This window comes from Gasterosteus aculeatus, chromosome 15 (genome assembly GCF_964276395.1).
Source record: "Gasterosteus aculeatus chromosome 15, fGasAcu3.hap1.1, whole genome shotgun sequence".
In the NCBI taxonomy this organism is placed as follows: Eukaryota; Metazoa; Chordata; class Actinopteri; order Perciformes; family Gasterosteidae; genus Gasterosteus; species Gasterosteus aculeatus.
In genome coordinates, this window is record NC_135703.1 from 17487065 (window position 1) to 17506493 (window position 19429).

Sequence of the window (19429 nt, forward strand, 5' to 3'; positions counted from 1 at the left end):
GTGCATTCACACGTAACCACATGGTACACTTGCAAAAAGATGCTTCTCCCCCTTTCAACGTCTGGTTGGCTACTTCTAAACGAGCCCCCTTCCAATCAGCTGACAGCATAACCACAGGGAGAGAGGCGCCAACCTGTGAAATCCAGAGGCTTGTATTTATAGTGCAAAGTCTTTGGGGCTTGGACTCCATCCTGCCCTAAGATAAACCAGGGGCTGGGAAAGCGCAAGGTCATAATTGACCATAGACAAAAAAAACAGGGGCCGAGGAAACATAATAGCGAGTATCTAGCTGGACCACAGTAAGGCTTGGTGGGATCCCTAAGTGAAAGAGAGGGTCTCGATAGACTGCAGGACTGTAGAGGTTTTGTTCGAGTTAGACCACAGACATGGATAGGTTGTGGTCGTATAAGCCCACAGACAAGAGCAGTCATGGTCAGGTGAGACCGCAGAACAGACACAGTTGCGGAGGGGGACCCTCTCAGAACATCTCGTACGCTCATATCGGGTCAGATCAGTCTCAATAATTGGAAATGCACACAGAACGACTCACAAATGCAAACTGGAACAATTCACAAATGTATTTGATTACAAATACGTTAAATGGATTTGAGGTGTTGCATGCATAACATTTTCTCTTCCATTAGCGGAGGTGCTCCGTGACCTCATGAAGTTCTGGGTTTGGTGGGAGCTGCTGGAAAGAAACCTTGGGGTTGAGGTCGTAACCTCAACTTACACAATTCATCTGCTTCTTCAAATTGAAGCTCCCCACCCACTTCCAGAACAGAAGATGTTGCACCAGGACATGATGATGGCCAACAGTTCCAACAGTTCTTGTTTTGGACTTGTGTAGATGAAAAAATCTGGTGCACTTGAATTCCTACTGACATAGCCCTAACCCTAGTATAGTTTCTGAAGTTCTTTATTTATTATTTCATTATTTTATGTTATTCCTCTTGCACTATGTTGTCTTATCTGTCTTGTTGTCCATTGTCCAACTGTCTGCTGTAATGTACCAACTGCCAAGTCAAATTCCTTGTATGTCAGATATATTTTTGGTAATAAATGTTTCCTGATTCTAACTCACTATTGCAGGTCTTTGACCAAATGATGGCACTGTGTGCATATTATATCATGTTCACCAGTTCAAGTAGAAAGTGCTGAAAGGGGAGGTAATCAAAAGGTAACAACAGTCAAAGGCATTAGTGTATCCCGCTAAAGGTAGATGGAAAATGTGTCTTTTTCACAAAACTGACAACTGGGAATTGTTAAATAATCAGACTGTCAAGGTGAACAGTCTGCAGCAGTGTGTGATTGATCCAATTGATCCAACAGTCTCAAATCAATTGCCTCCATACCACAAACTATTAATTGATATTTCTCAAATTAGTCTGCGGCCTAATGTCATATGAAAACAATAAAAACCTCCAAATTAGCATAGTAGTAAAAAAGACGACAGGCAAGGACATTTGGGAGACAGCATGATCTGTGGCAGGATGAAGGTGGGTGGATATTAGCAATATTAGTATATATCGAGAAAGAGGCCCCTGGCTATATTGAACAGAATTTATTAGCAACAGATTGATCCAAGTGTCTTTGAACATGACTTTCTTCCCCACCGGCCCCTCCAAATGGATGCTAATCCTTCTGCTGTGCAGAAAAGATTTAACGATCAGTTTGTTCTCACTGGGGGTCATGTAACTGTAAGCCTCCTTTAGAATAATACTTTGAGGGGGCATTACATGTAACAGTGCAAAGTTAAAGAGCAGACATCTTTGCCTTGATTGAATTCCTAATAACTGGCTGCTGAATGTAAAGTTCATTAGCATTATATTTTGATCCATTAGTTGTATTTCATCTTCTTCTGCTTTCTGTAGTTTAGGATTTAAGGTTGGTTAGGAGTTAGCTTTAGCCTGAGGATGTCTTTTGTAGATTCCAGTGCATGATACTGAAATCTTTGACAATGATGGCTTGAGAGCATTTTCTCAGAGCATCAGAAGCCACTTTAGTTACCTCGTTACTTTAAACTAACAAGCAGCAAGCTTTTTGATGGTAAATAGAGAGCGGTCCATCTCAGGACAAAAAGGCTGATCCTTTGGGTATATTGCATTAATAGCATGAAGTAGACAGAGCTGGCAAACAAAGAAGTTAATTAGTGTCTTTTAGCAGAATTCACGGGTCATGTTTTCCTTTGAAATACTCATCCTTTAATGACCATTGACATGTTGGCATGATGGGGTATAGCGGAGTTCGCTCAACCATCTGCAGCTAGTCTTAATTAGAAATCCAGGACAAAGAGAGGTCAGTTGAAGCAAGCTTGCTGACGGATAACCAGGAAGTGTCTCTAATGGCTGCTTATTTGACCTCCGACCTCTGACATCAACTCTTAAGGGTCATGTTCAAGTTTCCTGAGGTATGCATTGGTTGTTATGGAGATGAGGCGCTAACAAGGAAAGCTCGGGGTCACAATCCCCAGTCCACTAATGATGACCTCATATGGCTGCAGTATTTATCAGCTCGAACAATAGACATGTCGTTGTGGTTTCATATGAATATTTTAACACTAGCCCTGGGTAAAGAATGACTGATCACCCTGTCTGAGCCCTACAATGACTGTAGATAAGGAGCACGCCATGGGAAAACATATTCACATACAGTCACAATATTATTTATTTTCCCAGGTCAGTGCCATGAATTCCACATCCAACAGATACAACTGTTAGTTGTGTATACTTAACAACTCCACCTGCTTTGATCTAGTGTCTGTTTTATTTATTTGACACATCCTATCATTATTTGCTGCTCATGTAGCCACCATAGGGATCAATAACGGTTAGTAGTTACAGTTCAAATTTTCTAAATATTCTTCCCCGCCATATTTAATAATTGATTAAACCAGAGTTTCATCATTTGATGAGAGGCTCAGTGGTCCTCAATCATTACAAGGAGGTACAATTCTGTCCATATTTGTATAATTTGGCCATCGCAGTCCATTGACCCTATGTTCTGGCTATATACAATTAAAGTATCATTACTATTATTATGTCTCCTAATGCTCCAGCCTATACTCCAGCATCTGTCTGAGACCGCCCAAAACACAGCACATCCCATGGAGAAAAGTGTGTGTGTCCATGTGACTGCAAGGGTTACATCACAGGTGTCAAACTCAAACTCGAATCCAGCCCGCCGGGGGGTTCCCCAGCAGCCCACTGGATCGCTTTGCTTTTGTGAAAATTACAGAAAGACATTTTGCAAATTGCATTTCTCTAAAAGTAGCTGCTGTTCCTAAAAAGTCCACTTGGGGTCGCACTCTGTGAGTGAGCACATGCATTAGACCAGAGGGAACCTCGGCGATACTCCAGGCAGCAGCGCTAGCTTAAAAATTCAATTCATTTTATTTTGTATAGCCCAAAATCGCAAATTACAAATTTTCCTCAGAGGGCTTTACAGTCTGTACACATGCAACATCCTCTGTCCCGAAACCCACACATCGGCACAGGAAGAAATTCCCAAAAACTAAAAAACCCTTGGGGAAGAAAAGGGAAGAAACGTCAGAGTAGAGATCCCACTCCCGGGATGGACAGACTACAATGCATGTCATGTGTACAGAATGGACAATGTAAAAGATGTATAATACATTCAATTCCTATAACAGAAATTATTCAAATAATTGTGAGTAGCAAGCCAGGCGCACGCCAGGACCACTGCAGGGACAAACACCATCAGATAGATCCAATGTTAATTTTGGCAGCTATTTTTGATTTAGTCTTAGTCTTTAGACGAAAAATGCATATTAGTTTTAGTCACATTTAGTCCTTCTTAGTTTTAGTCGACGAAAACTAGACTAAAATGTAATTGTTTTAGTCTAGTTTTAGTCACATTAAATAGCCATATTAAACTCCTTTTCTTCCTTTCTCAGGCCCAGACACCCCCTGTATTGTGTCTACAGCTGCATAATAGTCTAGCCTGCAGTACTTGGTGGTCCATTAGATGTCCCTCCTAGGACAGGTCTATAGCAGGTCGGCAAACTTTTTTGACTCGCGGGCCACAATGGGTTGTAAAATTTGACGGAGGAGCCAACAAATGGTTATGTGTGTGTTTGTGTGAGCTGATAAAAATGACGTGTGAAAAATCATTATATGAAAGGATTTGGATTTTAACAAATAGCAAAGCATTTATTTGCAAGGCAATTTAACAAATTGGCAAAGGTGCAACAACTTCATGAGGACCAGGGATCTAAACGCAACACTTTGTTGTCTTTGTCTGTTTACTTGCAATGCTTTTGACATGGCCACTGGAAACTTCATGGTCCATTGTTTCCACTGTGCCAACAAAAGAGACCCCTTAACGTCCTACAATCGGTGCAATACATTATTTTCTTGGCTTCAGAACCTGCAATGAATCAGCAATCAGGAAACATTTATTACCAAAATATGCCAAACATACAAGGAATTTGTCTTGGCGGTTAGTGCGCGACAGTAGACAATGTGACAATAGACAAGACAGCGGTGTAATAAAATAATAGAATAAAGTAATAAAATAAAGTAAAATGAAATCCTAATGCAATGGGTTAGTAGAATAAGGCTATGGGTTAGTATAAAACAAGGGAATAAAGTTAAAAAATTTAAATATTAAAAGTTAAAAAAAAGATATATTAAGCATAAAGTGCACTAACGAACAAGTGACGACAAAGTGATGAATTACAGTTAAAGTGACATGTGCAGTGTGAAGGGGAGTGACCGGTGGAATGTTATAGTCAGTCAGTGGGGGACCGGGCTCTGTTGATGAGCCCGACTGCCGACGGAAAGAAACTGTTGGTGTGGCGGGAGGTCTTAGTCCTGATGGACCTCAGCCTCCTGCCAGATGGAAGGGGCACAAACAGTTTTTGTCCGGGGTGAGAGGGGTCGGCTACCATCTTTTTAGCTCGCTTCAGAGACCTGGAAGCAAACAAGTCCTGCAGGGACGGCAGATTGCAGCCGATCACCCTCTCTGCAGAGCGGATGACCCGCTGCAGCCTGCCCTTGTCCTTGGCTATGGCTGCAGCGTACCAGACGGTGATGGAGGAGCAGAGGATGGACTCGATGATGGCCGTGTAGAAGTGGACGTGGCATGTCTCCAAGGAGGTGTTGAAGATGTCAGTGAACACCGGAGACAGCTGGTCAGCACAATGCTTCAGGGTGTGAGGGGAGTCCGGGCCGGCTGCCTTACGGGGATTTTGTCTTTTAAAGAGCCGGTTAACGTCTCTCTCCAGAATAGAGAGGGTCGTTGCTGGTGGGGGAGGGGAAGGTGATATAGATGTAGAGGCCTGCCCCTGATGGGCTGGGGGGAGGGACTGGGGCAGGTTGGTAGAACTGTGGAGGATGGGATCAGGACATTGTCTATCGAATCTGCAGTAGATCTCATTCAGCTCGTCTGCCAGGCGGAGGTCATTCATGTAGTGGGGGGTTTTTGGCTTGTAGTTTGCGAGGTATTTGAGGCCTCTCCAAACCGAAGCAGAGTCACTTGCTGAGAACTGTTGTTGGAGTTTCTCAGAGTACAGACGTTTAGCATCTCTCACCGCCTTGCTAAACTTGTATTTTGACTCTGCATACAGGTGATCAAATGATCGATCTGGGACGGACTCAAAGGAGTCTTCTGATATCTTGAGAGAGGACACTAAACGTGCCCTACTTGTCACGATCATGACAACAGGACAACACAAACAATGGAGTTTCTTACCAAACGTGGCTACAGTGGCGCGTGGAGTCAGTAGTTTCAGTGGTGGAGGTGAGTGCATTTGTGGAAGGTGTGTGGAGTGTTGCAGTTATAAGTCCTATAAAACATGAGATATCAGGCTAAAAGCACAGTGATAGCCCAGTGTGTGGACAGTAATCCTGGAGGGTTTTACATTGATAGAATGAGGATTACTACTGCAGGACAGGCCTTAGTGAAGGCCTCACAGCCCAGAAATGGGAGCAGTCAAAATTATGATTTTGCTCTCACTCCTGTGTTATGGTACTGTGAGGATGTCCCAACCGAGGGAATCCTAGAATTAGGAGGCAGGCAAGCGAGACTTAGTTCAGGTAAAAAATATGTTTTCTTTATTTGTAAAAAATAAGGAAGTTTCCTTATACAGGTCTGATTAAAACAGATAAACAACCAAACAAAACCAAACTGAAGAAACTTAACTTAACATCACCTCATCGGACATCAGCCCTCAGCTACACATGTTCCACCAACAGTCAATGTCCTCCACCTTTATAGCGCCGTCAATCAATGTGCACAGGTGACACCTATTATGACAATCCACCCGATGATGTCACTGCTGACATCATCCCCTGCACAAACACTAGGCCTCACTGCCTGCCCCCTCTAGCCTCCAGCACACCTGCAGAGCATGGCAAGCATTCAACCCACATACCATCATGGGGACAAAGGTGAGTTGTCACCCACTTTGTCACAGGTACGTTTACACCAAAAGCGAAGCGAATTATTCGCGCGAGTAGATTCCATGTAAAGTCAATGCGCAGACGCGTGTCTGGTCGCGAATGAGGCAAATTTTAAACGAGTGAGGCAAATAAAAAAAAATTGGCCCGATGCTGTCTAGTGAAAGCCAATCAGCGTTGAGATGCTCCGCTCGTAACGAGTAAACTTGCGCGAGTAAAGCGGGGCGAAAATTTGCTTCGCCTTTGGTGTGAACGTACCATTAGGCCGATCTGCCCCCTTTAATCACTTTTTCAAATCGTCTGATTACATTGGATAGAAATCAACCTACACGTAAATTATTGACAGCTTCCTCAGTCACTCAGAAGCCCAAATGGGTAGAAGGTTCAACCCCCTAACCACCCTAACATCATTCAAAAGCAACAAGAAGCTGTGAGTCAGGCAAGATGGCGGGTGGTTGTATTGCACTGCAGAAACAGATGACAAAATTATGAAAATCTAAAGGGGCATTTACGATTTGTTTTGGCAAGGTTTGTCTGAGAGAAATTATACTTATATGAGTGTCTTTTTGCTTCATCTCAGCTTGCTTTTTAGCGTGCTGTCTTTGTGCTGGCAAATATGCCTATCTTGCAGTTGTGTTGTGTATTTTCAAAGGATTGGTGCATAGTGTTACCAAGACTAATGTTTTAAGGGGTGTGAAGCATTAATCCATTTGTTGAGGAATACACAATAACCCTGTTCTGGCTCGGTTCGGACTCGTTTTCTACCAAATCCGGTGACCCTCGGGTGCAACGGCTGATGAAAAAACTACTCAGTTATCAACACAATTCTGAAACAAACTCTGACAGTTTACCTTCTAAATTGATCTGATATTGATCATTAATATAATTAATGATATCTGTGTCCACCTGATTAATGTACACCCAAAATGTTTGTATATGCTTGGGGGACTGCCTTTTCAGTAACCAAAGTCTCTGTAATTTGTCACCTCAGTTGTCATTGGTTTTTTTTTTTTTACATCTACCGGACTGTCAATGACCACTCATGGAAGGCAATGGGATAGAGGTCAGACTGGAGCACTATAATGTTGAAAACGTCTTATTGTCACAGTTAGCCCGGACCGGATCGGTGGGTTGAATCAAAAGAGTTTATTTCGTGAGTCAAACAACCAAAAAACACCAGTAGTCCATGATTTTATGGTTGATGGACTGGGTCCCTACTCAAAGGCCTGTTGTGAATTTTGCACAGAAAATGATATAGAATACAATTACAGAGTGAAATACAATGCGAACAGTGAAATATTTCGTGAAAAAGAGAATTCTGAGCAAAAAAGTGACTTATCAAAGCGGCTGCAGGAAAATTCTAACAGTCCTTTCCCCGCTTTGGTCATTTGAAAACTCATGAGGTGTGTCTTCTTCGGTGTATTTGAATGTCATTGGCTTCTCCTTCAAACGTGTCTTCTTCTGGATTGTTCTATTCAATTCATTTTATTTTGTATAGCCCAAAATCGCAAATTATAAATTTGCCTCAGAGGGCTTTACAGTCTGTACACGTACGACATCCTCTGTCCCGAAACCCACCATCGGCAGAGGAAAAACTCCCCCATATAAATGAAAAAACCCTTCCAAGAGGGAAAAAAAGGGAATAAACCTTAGGGAGAACGTCAGAGGAGGGATCCCACTCCCGGGATGGACAAACAAGACAACAATGGATGCCATGTGTACAGAATGAACAATGTATAATACATGCAATTCCTATGACAGAAATGATTAAAATGATTGTGAGTAGTAAGCCAGGCGCACAGCAGGAACACTGCAGGGGCAACCACCATCAGAGAGAACCACCATCTACAGAAGCCTGTGGGGAGGGAGAGCACAAAGCCTTTAGGAGAGGGTAATGTTGGTTTATGAGTACAGTAATATGATTAATATCTAAAATAATGATGATGATGATGATGGCAGCAGCAGGCGTCAGCAGGGCCACGGCAGGTGTCAGGACCAGGGTCCAGAAGGAACTACGATCTACGGTGACCTGCTAGGGGAGAAAGCACAAAAAAGTCCCGCAAAGAAGCTGAATTAGTCATGTGCATTAATAAAACGTGGATTATTGTAGAACGAGAGCGTGAGAGAGGACCTCGGTGTGTCCTAAGAAGTCCCCCGGCAGTCTAAGCCTATTGCAGCTTAACTAAGGGCTGGTCCGGGCTAACCTGAGCCAGCCCTAACTATAGGCAAAATCAAAGAGGAAAGTTTTAAGTTTTACTTTAAAAGAGCTGACCGAATCTGCCCCCCGGACTGAAAGTGGAAGCTGGTTCCACAAAAGAGGAGCTTGATAACTGAAGGCTCTGATAACTGATTGTCCCCTTCACATGAGTTGTGAAGCTGCAGCTGTAACCTTCGCTGTCCTACCTGTCCCTCTCATTCCAACACATTCAATGTAGATACATTTGGCTTCATGCCTCAATGAATATAACAAAGCATGCATAGTTTGTCTTCATCTTATAACTAGTACACTTTAATTACAACACATCATAAATGATCACAGTTCATCACACAACATCATGAGATCTAATACAGTTCATGTCCAATACTCAAGACATTTGGCTCAATTGCCTGTACTACATTCAGTTACTCATCTACTACCTGACGGGAGAAAAAAAAACTCCCAGAAACCCTCTTCGGGGATAAAATTGGGAGAATTCCATAAAGGACGACAATTAGCATCCGTCCGCAGGTTTTAACATCACATTGTGACAGAATGTTAATGTGTACGTGTTTATGTGATTTACATGACTCTCTTACTTTGCGTTTGATTCATATTGCATTAACTTCATCTAACATGCTAACGTAATAACTAATATCTAATATCTAACATCACACAAACTACTATTCTAACACTAAACATTACTACATGTATTATAATCTCCACCACTAGGGGTGCACTTCTTGCTCTTCATGGCCACACTATCCCAGCACTTGCAATCTATAACCTTGTTCGTTCAATGAAACATTTTGAAGGGTAACATACTTTCTTTTTTTTTTACAGTCCTTGACCCATCATGAAATACTGGCGTGTCCAAGTCAGGTGGTCCGAAGTTTGGCGTGGCAAAGTCCGGTAAGATGAACAACAGTCGTACAAGGTATAATCATGGGGGGGGGGGGCAATTAGAGTTACCAACAATCAAGACAAGGCACTAAAGCAATCCCCAACCACGGAGCTTTCAAGACCAACTTTCACTCTCTCACTAACACCTACTATTGGCATTTAATGATCCGGCAGGGACTGGATCTCTGGGCTGCTCCTAAATACCCCTCCCCCCCATAGGGAACTGGAGCCAGGTGAGTGATTCGGAGCAGCTGCGCGTCCTCACTTTCCACGCCCCGTTGTCACGGCCACTGGAAAAACAACACAGACAGGGACAAGACGACAGCATAACACACCAACAACCTGATCACGGCGCAGCCATCGTGACAGTTATTTGGAGGCTGTGATAGAGACAAGGACTTAGCCCCTAACATTCAATACCCATGCCTTTGCAGATGGACTTTGGGATGTGGTCCAAAGCTTTTGATGGAGTACATTGTTGTCAATGTGTTGTTTATTTGTACAGCACATCTCAACAACAATGAAATGTGAAGTGCTTCACACAAAACAATTTAAATGAAAAGGAAATTACATGAAAACAGACATTAAAACAGTAAAAAGCATCCAATTCATCCTTGAATCTGGTTCAATAAAAGGCAGCAGCAAACAGAAAAGTCTTCATCCTTAATTTGAAGCAGCTGAGAGTCTCAGTAGACCTGCAGCTTCCTGTGAGTTTGTTCCAGATATGTTGAGCAAAGAAGCTGGACACTGCTTCTTCATGTTTGGTTCTAACTCTGGGAACAGAAAGGAGACCCGTCCCAGATGGCCTGAGGGGTCGGGATGGTTCATAAGGTAGCAACAAGTCAGACATGTATTTTGGCCCTAAACCACTCACTGCTTCATAGACCAACAGGAGGATTTGAAAGTAAATTCGTTATTACATTACAGGTCATTTAGCTGACGCTTTTATCCAAAGCGACTTGCATTGCATTTTTAACCCATGGCTTTTTTCCATTTTTGCCCAGGAAGCAATTATCGGTTAGGTGTCTTGCTCAGGGACACTTCGACATAGGGCAGGCGGGGCTCAAACCACCAACCTTGCGGTTCCCAATGCACCCTCTCTACCCCTGCGCCTCCCTTGTTTAACAGGGAGCCAGAGAAAAGACACCTGAAGTGAAATGATATGATTCACTTCCTTGGTCTTAGTAAGGACTCGAGCTTCAGTGTTCTGATTGACTTTCTACAGAGACCTGTGAGCACACCGCTACAATAATCCAATCTAATGAAGATGAGATTAACGTCTGAATCAATAACTACACCTACATTTCTGGCTTGGTTTGGGGTTTTTAACATCAGAGATTAAAGCTGAGCGTTGAGTTTCTATTGTATTTCTTTGTCGTTAAAAACAATTCTGTTTTATCTTTGTTTAACTGAAGAAAATGCTGTCACATCCAGTTTGGGTAGCGCATTTACCCAACCCTTGTATGGAAATATAGTCCCCTGGTGATATAGTTATAGAAAACTGTGGAGGGGCGTGTCATCTGCATAATTATGATAGCATACTTTGTTTCTTTCCATAATCTGACCGAGTGAAAGCATGCACACGTTGAACAGAAAAGGCCCCAGAATTGAACTACAGTATGTCAATTTTAGTCCACTCTGATGGGAAATTACAGTAGCTATGGACACAAATTCTTGGTCCTTTAGTGCTTGAAAAAGTTTGTCTTCTTGGGACAAGCGCATGTACGCGTTGCAAAAATGATGTTGCAAAATGAAATATTTTTCAGAAAAAAAAGCCAAATGAAAAACATCAAAGTTTTTTTTTTTCTCTGCGGCCCGGTGACCTGCGGACCGGTACAGGTAGTTATGGGCCTCTGCTCTAGAACACCAGGTAAGTATGGTAAGTAACAACCGTGTTTTACTTTACTGCTCAGAATTTGTACCAACCATGGCAAACCAATTGACATGCATGGATCTATGGAGGAGTTTAGCATGGGGACAAATGTGTGTTGTCACCCATGTGGTCACATTATTTGCCCAGTTTGCCATTTTTTAAAATTTAGTTTTTATGTACTATTTTTTCTTTGCAGCCTCACCATTCTTTTTCCATGAACTATCGGGACAGGCATTGAGAAGGCTAGCTACATACTGGGCCCAGACTTTTCGCTAGAGAGAATCATTGGTGTCATTAGCCTTAGTCTAGATGCAAAATATATTAATTATTGCCTTTATCGGGTATGGGAAACAGAGGATGGTTTTGGAGCTCTGGTGGGGAGGGCTGGGAGCTTTAACATCGCCCATAGTTTTAAAACTTAGTTCCCAGCAATGACTAGCTTTTTTATGTGTGCCGTGAACTCCGGGTGGGGGGAGTGTAGGGGGGTAGGGTGATGAACGGGCGGTGAGGTGTTGATGGAGGTGAGGAAAAACTGGATGGAGTCTGGGGAGTAAAAGTAGGGGCATGTAAGGGAGGAAAAGACTCTTCCTCTGGGAGATGGGGATCAGGGTGTCATCAATTAACCTAAACTGTATGTGTTTTTACTGTTGGAGGAAGCTGCGCATCATGTAGCTATAGTGGAAAAACATGAAAGGCTCTTTCTTGAGGCAGTATTTGGTTGGTCTGTTCTAAAGTGCTGTACATTATACACATAGTGGTAAACTGCACCATGTAATAATGGTGGGCTTGTTCATGCACTGCGCTGGCAAGTAAAAGCTAAAAAAGACAACAATTCTTAACTTAAGGTGATGTTCTGGTAGTAGATCCCCTTCATCCTACACGCTCGCCCTTTTATATAATATATCTATCAAAGCTATTCAAAGCTCCATTAGCCACACCAGCAGCGGGCAGACGTGACCAGCTTACCTGTAATACATGCATGCTTCCCTCAAGTTTCTTCTGTAACTTCAGCCAGGAGAAAAGGAGAATAAGAACTTTTTTTCAGAAAATGATGAAAACCAGGATCAGGTATTAATTCACCTCTCACTCCTAATCTGGATGGGAACGGAGGGCAGCCCTCCTAATAACCACAGACCAGGGAACACAAAGCATAGGAGGGGAGGAGGAGCAAAGCAGCTTGTGAGAAGAATAACATTTCCATGGCTGATCTGCCAGAGCAGTTGTCGGGAGGTTAAGGTGAAGGCCAATCCAGCTGTAAGAGGGGCCAGGATTAAAGTCTTTGAGATATGGATCCAGGGGCTCTCAAGCTCTCAGTACCAGGGCTTAAGTATCATATCCGTGGACAGACGGATCAATACCCCTTGCCTTTCTTTCCCTCGATCTTCAAGGAGATTTTTTGGCAGTGCTTTCATGGGGTCCTCTCCACATGCCCCTAATGACACGGTGGGAGCTATCGTTTAGACGCCGGGGCGTCAATTCCAGAAGCTCCAGAGGGGCTGCTGAAGAGTCAGAAAAAGTTGTAAGTCTTAAGTTTTCATATAGAACAAGTTGCCAGGACTGAACTGTAAGTATCAGGTTTCCTATGTCATTAAGAGTACACAACATAAAGGTCATATATACCTTATGAAAATCATAACAATCACTCTTATTTTGTGTGGTGAGAAAATAATGACTTTTAGGATCAAATAAATATATTTTATATACATATGTAGTCAAAAGCTTTACAATAAAGCTACTCAAATGTCTCCTTTCTCACCTTTAGACCACTACGTTAGCCTGCTTATACTGTATGCCAGGTCTGTATTGATTTGCTTCAGACACAACACTTTCCACTTAAATCTGCAATCACAGCTATCAAACGAGAAATGGGATAAAGTGCCCCAACCATTGGCAGCTCATGTTTGCCTAACAAATTCATTTAGTAATCTAAATGCTTTGCACATGTAGGAGGCATCCTAATTAGAAAATTGACAAACCAGTTTGTATAAATACCGGTTTATAGGAGGTTCTAATCGGTAATGAAGCAGAAGTAGTATTTTTAACTAAATGTCCGATGTAGTGATTGTAGGCAATACTTCAGTACAAAGTACCAGCAAACTGCAGCGGAGTAGTCCAGAGAGTAGTATTTGGTTTGATTTGAGATGACTGGACCCTGGATGAAGCAAACCTTGGATTAATATCAGCCAAAACCTTTTGTAATGCCTCCTTCCTCCTCCAATCTGTGATTGGTAGCCAATATGAATCAAAATGATCAATAGACTCTTGGTTCCAACAGAAACCCGTAACTTGTAGCTGACACGAATCAGTTGGGCTGTCACATTGGCCTGAAGTTGTCGTGAAACTTGTTAACCTTTTAAAACTTCATCATTTAAAAAGAAAAAGATCTCAGAAAGTCCTGAATTTCACTGGTAAACCCCTCAGAATTTCATTCTCACACACTGTAGTCCAACCCTCATGAATAAAGAGACCTTCTCATGTTTTCCAAAAACTGCAGCAGTCAAACAGACAGTCAGACTCTGGCGCCCATGCGGAGGTGGATTACAGCGATCCATGCAGTAAGATCAGAGCACGGTGTGGCATGCATGCCTCCCCTACAACACGGTTCACACTGCTGTCGGCACGCTGCTCTAAATACCCTCTTTGGGGCACTGAAAGGGTGAAAACGTGAAGGCCACCCCTTTAGAAAGTTCCCCTTTCATTGGTTCCCATTTTCAGTGTTCAAATTTGATTTCATGCACTGCGCTGGCAATGCTGGCTGGCAGTAAAACTCTGTGTGCTGAGGGAGAGATTATCCGACGGAATAGAAAGCCAAGTTACGCTGACCTAATTGAAATCAAGCGACCTCTCTGGGCATCTCACGGAGCACTATTAAAGCTTGGTCTTGGCCTCCTCTGTTTACTTAAAATCCCAATAGCAAGTTTCTACTACATCAAGAACCAAGCATGACCCGTTTTCACCAGTCACTGAAAGAAAGAAAGCCTTGAAAAACAGCTACTTTAAATAGATACAATTAGAGCAGGCGGAGAGCATCACAGGGCTTTTTCATTAGAGTGCCAGTCTGAGTTTGCAAAGATGGCTGCCAAGAGATTACTGCTGAGACATTCCTGTAAACTGTAAAGATGCATTGGGCTTGAGCTGTTTAGGGTTTTGCCAGTCCTGGCCTGGCAGGCAGCAGCGAGGACAGCGGTGCCAGGAAAGCGATAGCCGTCCCAGAGTGAGGGCTTCCAGCCAGACATATTGAAATGGAAAAATCAACCTGCACTGTGTGTGTGTGTTTGTGTGTCGCCTCTAGGAAATAAATAAGCAGCAAAGTCATCGACTGAAGAAGAATTATCAAACTTTAAAATGCTTTTGAAATGGCTGCAATCTAATGGTTGTCTCACACTCACCTCCCATTGAGCTGTCGCCGCCTCTGTTTTACCCATCTGCCTTTAATTCATCGCCCTCATCTTATAATTTCATCCGTACAAATGTGGAGAGAGCCAGATCGTTTCATCCCTTGTCAAACCTTGAGTCAGACACTAGCTGAGAATAAATCACATGAGATGAGAAGGCTGTTTGGTTTTTCCTGTTCCCAGAGTTAACCATTAGTGACTGTGAACTGTTGTTTATTGTTGAATAGGGAGCTGTAATAAGGCTGAGAAAGGATACACGAGATGGAAATAACTGCCCACATAAGCATTTCAAATGACACCGGGCTCTGGACAGCCACACTTCATATACCTTTGGAGCGCGGCTGCCTGGTAAAAATCAAAACTTTACCTTCTGCTTTTTGTGTCTGGTGACCCGCTCCCTGTATTGTGGTTCATCAATATGAAAATAAGAGTGGTGATGTTAAAACAATCAGTGTACCCCAACTGCTTAATAGCTGAGCTCTGATTCAAGGCAGCTGTTCTAGGCTGTGCCCCTAAGGTATATGGCTGATGTTTTATTTTCAGCGCCACCCAATGTTAACCGAATAGTATGTTTAGTGGAATCATCAATAGCAGTGTTAACATTTTCAAAGCTTTGAATTTCCATCTGGGAATATCTACAAAAATGTTATTGAGTAATGGAAAAAATCCCCCAAATTAGCCACGCCCCTATTTTAGCCACCCGGGCAAAAGTTGAGGGAGAAAAGTGAAAAGTACCCACATTTAAGGTTTATGTTCTGACTCCAGGTCAGTCTTCAACCATTTGATTGGTATTGTTCTCCTCAAATAGGCTATAATGCCAGCTAAAAGTCGGGCTTGCTTGACTTTCTAAATTCTAGGATAGAGCTTAGAAGGAATGTAGAAAAGTGACAGTAAAGTGATGGACTTGGACTTGCATTTATTTAGCACCTTAGTCGTCTTCCTGTCAGGGATGCGGGGAAGGCAGGACTCACACGCAGACTTCGAGCAACAAAAGACGACTGTAATAGTCCTAAAGCAAAAGGCCAAGGGGCCAAAACTCACACAAGAACCAGGGGAAAAAGGCAGGCAAAAACTAGAAACATCCAGGACATTCGACAATGACAAGAGACACACACAGCTTAAATACACTAGGGAGGGGCAGGTGATTGGACAGGAGGTGCAAACAATCTGACAATCACAGGGGATGACAGGACAAGGCAGGAAGTGAAGTTACCCAGGGAGACAAGAAGCAGAAACTACAAAATAAGACAGGAAATAAACCACAACTGGACACTTCCGACATGTCATAGAACTGTAAATTACATTTCAACATTCAACCATTCACACCCATTCCTACACTTGTGGCAGGGGCTGCCATGTAAGGTCCATCCGGACTGTAAGCTAATTCAGATTTATGCACACTCACATCAGTGGCACGCCCTTAGGGAGCAGTTTTGTGTTCAGTATCTTGCCCAAGGGCACTTTGACATGCGGAATAAAAGAGCCATTCTTCCAACAACCTGCTCTACCTCTGAGCCACAGTCTCTGGGTTCATTATCTCAACTCATATTTGTATAAAGAATTCTAGATTCAACTTTGACCTGCTCTCTTTGGTAAGTAGCTAATATGACTAAATTATTGTTGCTTAAATAAACTCTTCAATGTGGAAACACACTTCAGCCCTTTTTCGAAATGAAATAAATATACCAAGTTGTCCAAAATGTATTATAACTGAGACCGTCACCATATAAACCATCACCATGTGGATAAAGATGGGTTTCTTTTTGCTTCTGTCCGGCAAAAGGAAGCAAGTTGGACATTTCTGCTATAGCCAATGAAGAAGCTGTCCTGACGGCTGGTTTGTGGGAAAAACAAAGTCTGTGGCGTATGGCAGCCATTATCTCCCTGTGTGATTAAAAGCAAGAGTCTGTCCCCCTGCCATAATTCCCGGCCTCCGGCCAAGCCACCAACCACAACTATTTCTCCTGCTCCCTGTGTACTATTTAATCATGTGTGCGCTCTTGACTATTGTGGTTAGGCCAGTTTGCTTATGGTGAGTGGAAGGAACTATGTCTCCAAATGAACCAGAGCAAGAAAGCAAGAGCTCAAAAGATTTCTTCCTCTTTTGTCCCTTGTTGATTTCTCCATCCATCAGTCTAATACCATTTCAGAAGATTTTTTTAATAGTGATTACGTTGGATTCATAACAGCGTTGCTCCACCTTATAGACCCCTGCATTGAGTTTTGAGGAGTTTCAATGCAAGTTTTGCTTCACAAAAAATTACCCATTACGAAATTGTTCCTTCCATGAAACTGACGATCATTATCCCCTTTTGTTAATAGTTTAGATACCTAAAACAACTATTCCATCAGAGGTCTTGCGTCTCAGATATGTTTTCTTTGCCTTTTGAAGGATTCACCACATTTTGAAAGGCTGCATGCCATTATTTTGAATACACCTTTGACAGACTTTCCTGGAAGGTAGTCAGGTCGTATTAGGTGACTGCATGTGCTCAGGCCAGCAGGGGCTGAGAAGTGACAGGCGTTGTAAGTGACATGTTCACACCTCTCCAGGCTCAGGATATCCCCAAGAAAGACAAAGACACTGTTATGTACCCTCACACGCATAATGTGGTTTTGTTCAGTTTTGAAGCTTAAAGCCAAGGCCTACCAAAATAAGACTCTTGTTAACTCCTTCCTGTGTTCACAAAAAGCCCTCGATTTGAGGTTTCTATATTTGCTGTGTTTAAGAGGTTGATAGTATATGGGTCGGCATGCATCTTCCCTCACTGTTTTGCCTAGAGTGACTTTATCCAGAGAACACTGTTCAACAGAAAAGGAAGGAGACACGTTTGCAATGGAAAAGTAAAAAGATAAAGCTTATGATAAAAAAAGTTCATTTTAATTTTAGATGCCACCATTTTAACATTTGAGTCTTTCGGGACTTGGGGTGGCATTATCAAATGAACAAAAAAGCATGAGAGAAATTCATGGATAATGTTTGGCAGTAACACAAAGTTGTTCAATAATCATATATAATCATAATGTAAATTTTAAATCTAAATGTACATGTTTAATGTTATATCTAAATGTTAAATGTAAATCTAAATGTTATATCTAAATGTTATATCTAAATGTTAAATCTAAATGTTAGCCGCGCACGCCCGTGCCGCCCCCCGTTGACCGCGACCATCCGAGCCCCTGCCCCCCCTTCCACGTCGCGGTCAAATCCTCGGCGATGGTCCGGTAAAGGGGGGGTTGCGTGACGTTCCACGCCTGTGAACCCCCCACGCATGACTTCAACGAGGACAGTATGTGGCCCCCTACATGAAATGAGTTTGACACCCCTGCTCTATAACAAGAGCTAATTCATTTAGCCAGCTTGTTTTGATGCGGCGTGAATTACCGTAAATATTGTAATGTTTAGTCGTCAAGTCTGATATGTAGAGTGAACATTTAACATTTACATTTACCATATAGATTTACATTTAACATTTAGATTTACCATTTAACATTTACATTTAACATTTAGATTTACATTTAACATCTAGATTTATATTTAACATTTAGATATACAATTTAACATTTACATTTAGATTTACATTTAACATTTAGATATTACATTTAACATTTAGATTTAAATTTTACATTTACATTTAACATTTATATTATTTAATAACTTTGTTACTGCCAAACATTATCCTCGGCAAAGTTATTGCATGAATTTACATGAATTTCTCTGAAAATGTTTGAAAAAGTGACATGAGTATTGTCGTGCTTTTTTGTTCATATGACAATGCTAAATGTAGCAACACTGCGCAGGATTTTAGAACGTGCAACATTTTACAAACGGCGCCCCATAGTGCTCTGTATGCTTGGATGCCTTCTCTTCCATCAACCTTGATCAACTGACTTCTATAATTTTGAAATCTAAATCTTCTACTTCGACTAAGCTGCTTAAGTTTTTCCTCTAGTTAGCACGTCTTTATTAGATATTATGAATCTGTCTTTGTTGACAGGACAATTACCACAGTCCTTCAAGGTAGCTGTAATTAAACCTCTTAAGAAACCTACTCTTGCATAGACTACTGTATCCTGTTGCAGAGACTAGAACATTTGATTGGTATCAAAGGAACTGCACTCAGCTGGTTTAAATCCTATTCATCGGATTGATCCCAGTTTGTGCTTGTAAACGGTGAATCCTCGAAGATCACCAATGTTGGTCACGGTGTCGACCAATTTTATTTACCCTCTATATGCTTCTTTTGGGCGATCTTATCAGGAAACACCACATAAACTTCCATTGTTATGCAGACGATACTCAACTGTATCTGTTGATCAAACCAGAAGAGACCAACCAGCTTGTTAGACTTCAAGAATGTCTTGGAGACATCAAAACTTGGATGACCGGCTTCCTGATGCTAAACTCAGAAAAAACAGAAGTTATCTTGATAGGCCCAGAGAGACTTCGAAGTCAGCTGTCACGTGATACAGTTTCTATGGATGGAATTGCTCTGGTACCCAGCATCACCGTCAACAATCTTGGAGTTCTCTTCGAAACAGGATATGACCTTCAACTCTCATATACTGTAAAGAAGACTTCAAGGACTGCCTTTTTTCATCTACGTAATATACAAAAAATCCGGAACTTCCTGTTTCA

General features: G+C 42.1%; 1 long non-coding RNA gene across 2 annotated transcripts in view; it reads left to right on the top strand.

Annotated features, from left to right (window-relative positions):
- The window catches only part of LOC144388344 (uncharacterized), a 57231-nt gene extending 45360 nt beyond the window's left edge, over nucleotides 1–11871 (top strand). Inside the window, exons 1-3 of one of the 2 annotated variants that reach the window (XR_013452673.1) lie at nucleotides 6263–6413; nucleotides 9463–9531; nucleotides 9742–11871. This is a non-coding gene — a long non-coding RNA (uncharacterized LOC144388344). Of the gene's footprint in view, nucleotides 1–6262; nucleotides 6414–9462; nucleotides 9532–9741 lie in introns of those variants that run through there. The other variant, XR_013452674.1, reaches the window with a different exon arrangement.
- Nucleotides 11872–19429: the final 7558 nt, after the last annotated feature.